Here is a 10,596-nt window from a genome sequence, read left to right as displayed (position 1 = left end):
AACCCCTATTCTCTTCTTCCGCGAGCTCGGCACATCCGTCGTCTTCGTCTTCCCACCGTCGTCTGCATCTTCTCGCCGGAAGAGAAACCCACTAGCAGAACTGCCCGAAGCCCCTTCTCCTCTCCTTCCCTCAGCAGAGCTACTACCCCCACTCAACCTCAACCAAAGAGAAACCCTAGTCTCCACCACCGCCGCAAGGAGTTCGCTACCACCGTAAGAAGAGGTGACACAAGCCATAGCCACTAGCCAGCCTTTATCGCCGCCGCCATTCAGCTCACCACCGCCATCCCACCGTCGTTCGGTTGGCCTTCACCGTCCAGTCTGTCGTAGCCTCCAACCACTCTGCTCTTTAGGAAGCTTTTTCGTGTCTCGTCGCAGCTCCAATTCGGTGGTCGCCCGTCCTCCGTCCGTCTGCTGCTCGTGGTCGACGTTCTTGCTCCTTCTCCCTCAATTACTGCTCTGAAATCCTGAATCTCTGTTTGTTCATTATTTTTTTATGAGTAATTTCTTGCGTATCTCTGTTTTGAGTTTTCTTAGGTATTTTGAATCAATATATTTTAGTTTGTTCGTTCATGATCAATTATTTAATTGCAGAATGAGTTTTATTACTGATGATGAGCAATGAACATTATTGAACTGTTCTTGTTATGAGTAATGATTTTCTTAAGTTTCTCTGTTATGAGTAATTTAGATTATTTTGTTTTACAATAATTGTGGAACTGTTCTTGTGGTTCAAATGTTGTATTTTTTTTATTTAATTATTCAGTGTTGTGTTTATTGTCATTGTTGATTGTTGCTGTTTGTTCTTGATGGTTCTGAACTTCTGATTGTTGATGTTTGTTCACTGCTGTCTTTGTTTACTTGTTCAAATGTTGTATTTTTTTATTTAATTATTCAGTGTTGTGTTTATTGTTGTTGCTGATTGCTGCTGTTTGTATTTTATGGTTCTGAACTTCTGATTGTTGATGTTTGTTCACTGCTGTGTTTGTTCTTATTGTTCTTGATTGTTGCTATTTTTTTATAGTGCTGTTTGTTTTTGCTGTGCTGCTACTTTTCATACTCCTACTTTTCATGTTTGTTTGCAGACTGATTTTTATTACCGATGATGAGTAATGAACATTATTGAGCCATTCTTGTTATGAGTAATGATTTTCTTAGGTTTCTCTGTCATGAAATAATTTAGATTATTTTGTTTTATAGTAATTATTGAACTGTTCTTGTTGTTCAGATGTATTTTTTTAATCTAATTGTTCAGTGTTGTTTATTGTCCATCTTTGTTTGTTCGTCGATTTAGGATTCTGCTGATGCTAGTGTTGTTGTTCAGATTGAATTGTTGGATTACAGTTTGCAAACGGAGTTTGCATAAAATTGATTTTGCAAACTTGATTTTGATCAAAAGTAAGTTTGTGTTAAAGTGATTTATGTTTGGTAATTTTTGTATCAAAATGGATTATAGTAAAATAAATGATGTTTGACTTATACCATTCAAAATCACTTTTAGATAAAAAAAATTACTAAAATGGACATCAACTTAAATTTTTTTATATTATCCTATTATTTTAATTTAGATATTTAAATAGATCTTATTAGTTAACTTTATAATAAAATTAATATTTACTTACTAAAATAAAAATAACATATAAAAATAGACAAAATATATTTTTAATAAAAATAAAAAAATATAAATTTTAGATATATATATATATATATATATATAATCAAATATGTTACATTTTTTAAGTATTAAATGTTACTTTAGTATTTTTTTACATCGTATTCTTATTCTAGTACTCTCAATAATCTTATTCTTAATATTAATTTGGAATCCAACGTTTATGATTTTATTATTATCTATGATTAATTTTTTATTTAATTTATCTTTTTTAATGGAATCATAATCTATATTATAAAAAATTACACTAAAACATAGTAGACGAGAATTACAATTATAAAAGAGAGTACCGAAAATAATTAAAAAAATTAAATATTTACTTTATAGTGATTGAAACAAATCTGAAAGTTTTTGATGATCTTTTTATATAATATATTTTTAGTATTTTTAGTACTCTTTTTTTAGTATGTTATAATTTTTTACTATTATTATTATTTACAGTTAATTTTTTTATTTAATTTACTTTACCTAATAGAATCAATAAATCATATTATAAAAAGATAATAACAAACATGATACACAAAAATCACAATTATAAGAGTGTATAATGTCAAATAAACAGTTGGAAAAAATAAAAATAATAAATAATAGAAAAATAGAGCTCATATAAATAGAAATAACAAGAATTTTATGAATAATACAATAACATATATAAAGGATAAAGTTGGTAAAAGGTAAATAAATGGTTAGTATCTATGGCTAAAAGCCCGTTAAGAAAACGCAGAAGCTAAAAATAGTTGCTTCTTGTAAACGTGGTTTTGGCAGCAAAATCACTTCTGCGTTCATGAGAAAAAAATTTGCCAAACCAAAAGTTGAAGCTTTCAAGAAATTTAAACGTGCTTCTTCCTTCCAACGGGGTTCCCAAACACACCCGTATTGGTTAGCTCTGCTCATTGCTACTGTGGTGTGTTGGACTCTGTTTTGTTGCTTTTTTTTTGTGCTGTGCTGAAAATTGAAAATAATTTAGCTGAAATGATGCTTATTGCTACTCCTCATTGTTAGTCTTTGAAAGTTTATTAATCTTTGTTAAAATTATGCTGAAATTATGCTCATTGCTACTGCGCAAGTGTTCATTGTTAATCTTTAGAAAAGTTTACTAATCTTTGTTGAAATTATGCTGAAATTATGCTCATTGCTATTGCCCAAGTGTTCATTGTTAATCTTTGAAAAAAGTTTATTAATCTTCGTTGAAATTATGCTGAAATTATGCTCATTGCTACTGCTAATTGTTAATTTTTGAAATTATGTTGAAATTATGTAATGCTTTAAATTTAGAAGACGTTTAAGATTTATCTTAAATTATACTATAATTATGTTTTAGAGTATTTGTTTATAGTTTACTTGTTATTTTATTGTAAAACGGTTTGTTTGGTTGGACCACGGTTGAACCGGTTGGACCAGTAAACCAGTAGTTAGAGTGGTTCGATGACTGGTCTGGTTCTCAGGACCTTGGTGATCTGTGAATGTGAAATCATTGATTTTGTGTTGTTATACTGCTGCTGCTATTTTTTAATTTTTGTTGCTGATTGTTCTTGATTTCTGAATGTGAAATCATTTTGTGTTGTTATGCTGCTGCTGCTATTTTTTAATTTTTGTTGCTGATTGTTCTTGATTTCTGAATGTGAAATCATTGATTTTGTGTTGTTACGCTGCTGTTGCTATTTTTTAGGGTGATTCTTTGTTCCTGTTTTTTAATGTCATCAAATTAAATGAATTAATACCCAAGGAAGAAAAAGCAACCTTGACAAGCCATTGCAAGAAACACCTTGACAACCCTGAATCCTCGTCACTCTCAGTCTCAGTCTCACTCTCTAAGGAGTTCACTGCTGCACTCACTCATCACAACGCCAACACCAGCCTCCACCCCTCCACTCAATCACTCCTTGCCGTCGCCTCCGGTCGTTCGGTAGTTCACCGCCTCTGTTCGCTCTTCAGCCTCTATTCGCCCCTGCTTGCCACTTCTGTGGCACTTTACACACACATAATCAAAGTCCCTTGACGGTTGGCACCAATCATGGACGGAGAAGAGAAACCTCATTCTCCTCCTCAACCTCTTCCCAACGATGATGAACATTTTAGAAGAAACCGCATCATTGCTAACCTCAAAGACTCTCTCTTGTCTCAGCTCGTCAAATCCAACCCCTCCCTCTCCCTCGAAACACGCCATGTTTCCTCCCTCATTCAGCAGCATCTCAAGAAGATGTTTCCTTCTTTCCACACCCCCACGCACCCTCCTTATGCATTGGTAGTTCCTTTCCCTTGCTTTTCTCCAAATTTTCAATCCTTTTTTTTATTTTGCTTATTGAGTGTCTTATTTTCTTTGGAATTGAAATGATCATAATGCGTATGCGGTTCTTCTTTTGATTTTAATTTTGCACCCCCTTATGTGCTTTTTTCAGATGATACATAGGGTAATATCGGAGCTAAATGAGAATAAAGGGTCCACTGAAGAAGAAATTTCTAATTTCATTGTAAAGGAGTATGATGATTTGCCATGGGCACATAAGAAGATTTTGTGTATTCAATTTGAGAAGCTTTGCCAGGATGAGAAGATTGTGTGTAATGAGGGTGGCAGATATGTTCTACAGGCTGATGGTGATGGAATTGATGGTGATCGGAAGGGGAGACAGTAATGTAAGAGTAAGAGGAAGAAGAGAGGAAAGAAGAGAAGTCAGCATAGCATGAATGGAGGTGGAGAGCGAAAGCGGAAGAGAGTAAAAATCTGTGAAGAGATTGAGAAGAGTGATAAGCCTAAAGAGGGAAGACATGAGGCACAACATCAGGTTTATGATTTAGGTGATGTTAGGATTGATGAGCCAATTAGTGTGGTGAAATGGACAGAAGAGAAGGGGGAAGAAGCACTTGACCAGTCAGCTGAAAGGGTTGGAGAGCAGAATAAATCACAAGGGGCTGGAGTTGTAGAACAATATGTTGAAGTAGAGCCTCTAGCACAGGAGTTATGGTGCACGAAATTGTGATCTCCAGGATCGAACAAATCCTGGTAATGGCTCCAAAGCTTGGTGCTCTGATCTTAATTCATAATTGTCACAACTTCGATACAACTAACCAGCAAGTGCACTGGGTCGTCCAAGTAATACCTTACGTGAGTAAGGGTCGAATCCCACGGAGATTGTTGGTATGAAGCAAGCTATGGTCACCTTGTAAATCTCAGTCAGGCAGATATAAAGTGATAATGGTGTTTTCGAATATTAATTAATAAAATAGGGATAGAAACACTTATGTAATTCATTGATAGGAATTTCAGATAAGCAAATGGAGATGCTTTCGTTCCTCTGAACCTCTGCTTTCCTGCTATCTTCATCCAGTCAGTCTTACTCCTTTCCATGGCTGGCTTTATGTGATACATCACCACTGTCAATGGCTACTTTCGGTCATCTCTCGGGAAAATGATCCAATGCCCTGTCACGGCACGGCTAATCGTCTGGAGGCATTACCCTTGTCAATGGCTTCATCTTATCCTCTCAGTGAATAATATGCTCACGCACCCTGTCACAGCACGGCTATTCATCTGTCGGTTCTCGATCATGCTGGAATAGGATTTACTCTCCTTTTGCATCTGTCACTAACGCCCTGCAATCGCGAGTTAGGAGCTCGTCACAGTCATTCAATCATTGAATCCTACTCGGAATACCACAGACAAGGTTTAGACTTTCCGGATTCTCTTGAATGCCGCCATCATTCTAGCTTACGCCATGAAGATTCTGGTTAGGAGATCTAAGAGATATTCATTCTAGCTTATTTCATGTAGAACAGAAGTGTTTGTCAGGCACGCGTTCATAAGGGAGAAAGATGATGAGCGTCACACATAATCATCACCTTCATCACGTTCTTGGGTGCGAATGGATATCTTAGAAGCGAAATAAGATGAATTGAATAGAAAACAGAAGTACTTTGCATTAATCTTTGAGGAACAGCAGAGCTCCACACCTTAATCTATGGAGTGTAGAAACTCTACCGTTGAAAATACATAAGTGAAAGGTCCAGGCATGGCCGAGATGGCCAGCCCCCAAAACGTGATCAAAGGATCATAAGGTAATCCCCCGATGCCTAATACAATAGTAAGAGGTCCTATTTATAATAAACTAGCTACTAGGGTTTACATGAGTAAGTATTTGATGTATAAATCCACTTCTGGGGCCCACTTGGTGTGTGTTTGGACTGAGCTTAAGTGTTGCACGTGCAGAGGCCATTTGTGGAGTTGAACGCCAGTTTTTGTGCCAGTTTGGGCGTTCAACTCTGGTTTTGGATCCTTTTCTGGCGCTGGACGCCAGATTTGGGTAGAAAGCTGGCGTTGAACGCCAGTTTACGTCGTCTATTCTTGGCCAAAGTATGGACTATTATATATTGCTGGAAAGCCCTGGATGTCTACTTTCCAACGCAATTAGAAGCGCGCCATTTCGAGTTCTGTAGCTCCAGAAAATTCACTTTGAGTGCAGGGAGGTCAGAATTCAACCTCTGAATCTGATTTCTGCTCAAGTCCCTCAATTTCAGCCAGAAAATACCTGAAATCACAGAAAAACACACAAACTCATAGTAAAGTCCAGAAATGTGAATTTAACACAAAATCTATTAAAAACATCCCTAAAAGTAACTAGATCCTACTAAAAACAAACTAAAAACAATGTCAAAAAGCGTATAAATTATCCGCTCATCACAACACCAAACTTAAATTGTTGCTTGTCCCCAAGCAACTGAAAATCAAAATAGGATAAAAAGAATAGAATATACTATAAATTCCAAACTATCAATGAAACAGAGCTTCAATCATATGAGCGGGACTTATAGCTTTTTGCCTCTTGAATAGTTTTGGCATCTCACTTTATCTATTGAGGTTCAGAATGATTGGCATCTATAGGAACTTCAGATTTCGAATAGTGTTATTGACTCTCTTAGTTCAGTATGATGATTCTTGAACACAGCTTCTTTATGAGTCTTGGCCGTGGCCCTAAGCACTTTGTTTTCCAGTATTACCACCGGATACATAAATGCCACAGACACATAATTGGGTGAACCCTTTCAGATTGTGACTCAGCTTTGCTAAAGTCCCCAATTAGAGGTGTCCAGGGTTCTTAAGCACACTCTTTTTTTTTTTTTTTTGCTTTGGACCTTGACTTTAACCGCTCAGTCTCAAGTTTTCACTTGACACCTACACGCCACAAGCACATGGTTAGGGACAGCTTAGTTTAGCCGCTTAGACCAGGATTTTATTCCTTTAGGCCCTCCTATCCACTGATGCTCAAAGCCTTGGGATCCTTTTTATTTCCCTTGCCTTTTGGTTTTAAGGGTTATTGGCTTTTTGCTCTTGCCTCTTGGTTTTAAGAGCTTTGGCTTTTTCTGCTTGCTTTTTCTTTTTCTTTCTATATATTTTTTTTTTGCCTATTTTTTTTTTTCTGCAAGCTTTGTTCTTTGCTGCTTTTTCTTGCTTCAAGAATCATTTTTATGATTTTTCAGATTATCAAATAACATGTCTCCTAGTCATCATTCTTTCAAGAGCCAACATATTTAACATTCTTAAACAACAACTTCAAAAGACATATGCACTGTTCAAGCATACATTCAGAAAATAAGAAGCATTGTCACCACATCAATATAATTAAACTAAGTTCAAGGATAAATTCGAAACTCATGTACTTCTTGTTCTTTTGAATTAAAACATTTTTCATTTAAGAGAGGTGATGGATTCATAGGACATTTATAACTTTAAGACATAGTTACTAACTACTAATGATCATGTAATGAAGACACAAACACAGATAAGCACATAACATAGAAAACAAAAAACAGAAGAAATAAGAACAAGGAATGAATCCACCTTAGTAATGGTGGCGTTTCCTTCTTGAGGAACTAATGATGACCTTGAGCTCTTCTATGTCTCTTCCTTGTCTTTGTTGCTCCTCCTTCATTGCTTTTAGATCTTCTCTGATTTCATGAAGGATGATGGAGTGCTCTTGATGTTCCACCCTTAGTTGCTTCCAATAATTGTGTGGAAGAAAATGTATCCCCTGAGGTATCTCAGGGATCTCTTGATTTGCAGTCAAATGTTCTACCACTGAGCTATAGACCCTTGATGGAAGCTTTTGTCTTCCCTTTCCTCTTTCTAGAGATTTCTCTAGCCTTAGGTGCCATCAATGGTTATGGAAAAAACAAAAAAGCTATGCTTTTACCACACCAAACTTAGAATGTTGCTCGCCTTCGAGCAAAAGAAGAAAGAATAGAAGAAGAAGAGGATATGGAGGAGATGGATGGCTGTGTGTATTCGGCCATATGGGTGGGATTGGGTGGGGAAGAGATGTTGAATTTTTGAAGGTAAGTGGGTGTATGGGTGTGAGTGGTAAATGGAAGACAGAAGGGATGAGTGTTTATTGGGAGTAGAGGATGATTGAGAAGAGAGAAGAGAGTGAGTGAAGGTAGGTGGGGATCCTGTGGGGTCCACAGATCTTGGGGTGTCAAGGCATTTACATCCCTCCACCAATTTAGGCATGCAAAATGCCCTTGCACACAACTCTGGGCGTTCAGCGCCAGGTTGGTGCCCATTTTGGGCGTTCAACGCCCCTTTGCTGCCATTTCTGGCGTTGAACGCCAGAACCATGCTTGTTCTGGGCGTTCAGCGCCAGGATGCTCCCATTCTGGGCGTTCAGCGCCAGAACTATGCTCTGTTCTGGCGTTTGAACGCCAGATAGATGCTCCTCCAGGGTGTGATTTTTCTTTTGCTGTTTTTGATTCCGTTTTTGATTTTTTGTTTATTTTGTGACTCCACATGATCATGAACCTAAGAAAACATGAAAAACAATAAAAATAGGAATTAGATAAACATTGGGTTGCCTCCCAACAAGCGCTTCTTTAATGTCAATAGCTTGACAGTGGGCTCTTATGGAGCCTCACAGATGTGCAGAGCTTTGTTGAGACTCTCCAACACCAAACTTAGAGTTTGGATATGGGATTTCAACACCAAACTTAGAGTTTGGTTGTGGCCTCCCAACACCAAACTTAGAGTTTGACTGTGGGGGCTCTGGTTGACTCTGCTTTGAGAGAAGCTTTTTCTGCTTCCTCTCCATGGTTGCAGAGGGGGATCCTTGAGTTTTAAACACAAGGGAGTTCTCATTCCATTGAAGGACTATTTCACCTCTGTCAACATCAATCACAGCTCTTGCTGTGGCCAGGAAAGGTCTTCCTAGGATGATGGATTCATCCTCTTCCTTTCCAGTATCCAGGACTATGAAATCAGTAGGTATGTAAAGGCCTTCAACCTTTACTGACACGTCCTCTACTTGTCCATATGCCTGTTTTCTTGAGCTGTCTGCCATCTCTAATGAGATTTTAGCAGCTTGCACCCCATAGATTCCCAGATTCTCTATTACAGAGAGGGGCATGAGGTTTATTCCTGAACCAAGGTCACACAGAGCTTTAAAGATCATGGTGCCTATGGTACAGGGTATTATGAACTTTTCAGGATCCTGTCTCTTCTGAGGCAATGTCAGTTGATCCAGATCACTTAGTTCATTGATGAACAAGGGAGGTTCAACTTCCCAAGTATCAATGCCAAATAATTTGGCATTCAGCTTCATGATTGCACCAAGAAACTTGGCAGTTTGCTCTTCAGTAACATCCTCATTCTCTTCAGAAGAGGAATACTCATCAGAGCTCATGAAGGGCATAAGGAGGTTCAATGGGATCTCTATGGTCTCTAGATGAGCCTCAGAGTCCCTTGGTTCCTCAGAGGGAAGCTCCTTATTGACCACTGGACGTCCCAGGAGGTCTTCCTCCTTGGGATTCATGTCCTCTCCTCTCCTCACAGGTTCGGCCATGGCGCTTATGTCAATGGCCTTGCACTCTCCTTTTGGGTTCTCTTCTGTATTGCTTGGGAGAGTACTAGGAGGGATTTCAGTGATCCTTTTACTCAGCTGGCCCACTTGTGCTTCCAGATTTCTAATGGAAGACCTTGTTTCATTCATGAAACTTATAGTGGCCTTAGATAGATCAGAGACTAGATTTGCTAAATTAGAGGCATTTTGTTCAGAGTTCTCTGTCTGTTGCTGAGTTGATGATGGAAAAGGCTTGCTATTGCTAAACCTGTTTCTTCCACCATTATTAAAGCCTTGTTGGGGCTTTTGATCCTTCCATGAGAAATTTGGATGATTTCTCCATGTTGAGTTATAGGTGTTTCCATAAGGTTCACCTAAGTAATTCACCTCTGCTATTGCAGGGTTCTCAGGATCATAAGCTTCTTCTTCAGGAGAAGCCTCTTGAGTACTGTTGGATGCAGCTTGCATTACATGCAGACTCTGAGAGATCATATTGACTTGCTGAGTCAATATTTTATTCTGAGACAATATGGCATTCAGAGTATCAACCTCAAGAACTCTCTTCTTCATAGGCGTCCCATTACTCACAGGATTCCTTTCAGAAGTGTACATGAACTGGTTATTAGCAACCATGTCAATGAGTTCTTAGGCTTCTGCAGGCGTTTTCTTTAGGTGAATGGATCCACCTGCAGAAGTGTCCAGTGACATCTTTGATAGCTCAGATAAACCATCATAGAATATATCCAGGATGGTCCATTCTGAAAGCATGTCAGAAGGACACTTTTTGATCAACTGTTTGTATCTTTCCCAAGCTTCATAGAGGGATTCACCTTCTTTCTGTCTGAAGGTTTGAACATCAGCTCTAAGCTTGCTCAGCTTTTGAAGAGGAAAGTACTTGGCTAAGAAAGCCGTGACCAGCTTATCCCAAGAGTTCAGGCTGTCTTTGGGTTGAGAATCCAACCATAATCTAGCTCTGTCTCTTACAGCAAAAGGGAAAAGCATGAGCCTGTAGACTTCAGGATCTACTCCATTAGTCTTAACAGTATTACATATCTGCAAGAATTCGGTTAAGAACTGAAAGGGATCTTCAGATGGAAGTCC

At 38.1% G+C, this 10,596-nt stretch overlaps 1 non-coding gene across 1 annotated transcript; it reads left to right on the top strand.

Annotated features, from left to right (window-relative positions):
• The first annotated feature begins 10,257 nt into the window (after positions 1-10,257).
• LOC112724730 (small nucleolar RNA R71) lies at positions 10,258-10,365 on the top strand. The gene has a single exon (XR_003163879.1). It is a non-coding gene; the product is annotated as a small nucleolar RNA R71 (small nucleolar RNA).
• Positions 10,366-10,596: the final 231 nt, after the last annotated feature.

This window comes from Arachis hypogaea, chromosome 11 (assembly GCF_003086295.3).
Source record: "Arachis hypogaea cultivar Tifrunner chromosome 11, arahy.Tifrunner.gnm2.J5K5, whole genome shotgun sequence".
Classification (NCBI taxonomy): domain Eukaryota; kingdom Viridiplantae; phylum Streptophyta; class Magnoliopsida; order Fabales; family Fabaceae; genus Arachis; species Arachis hypogaea.
This window is presented reverse-complemented; position numbering and strand designations above follow the sequence as displayed.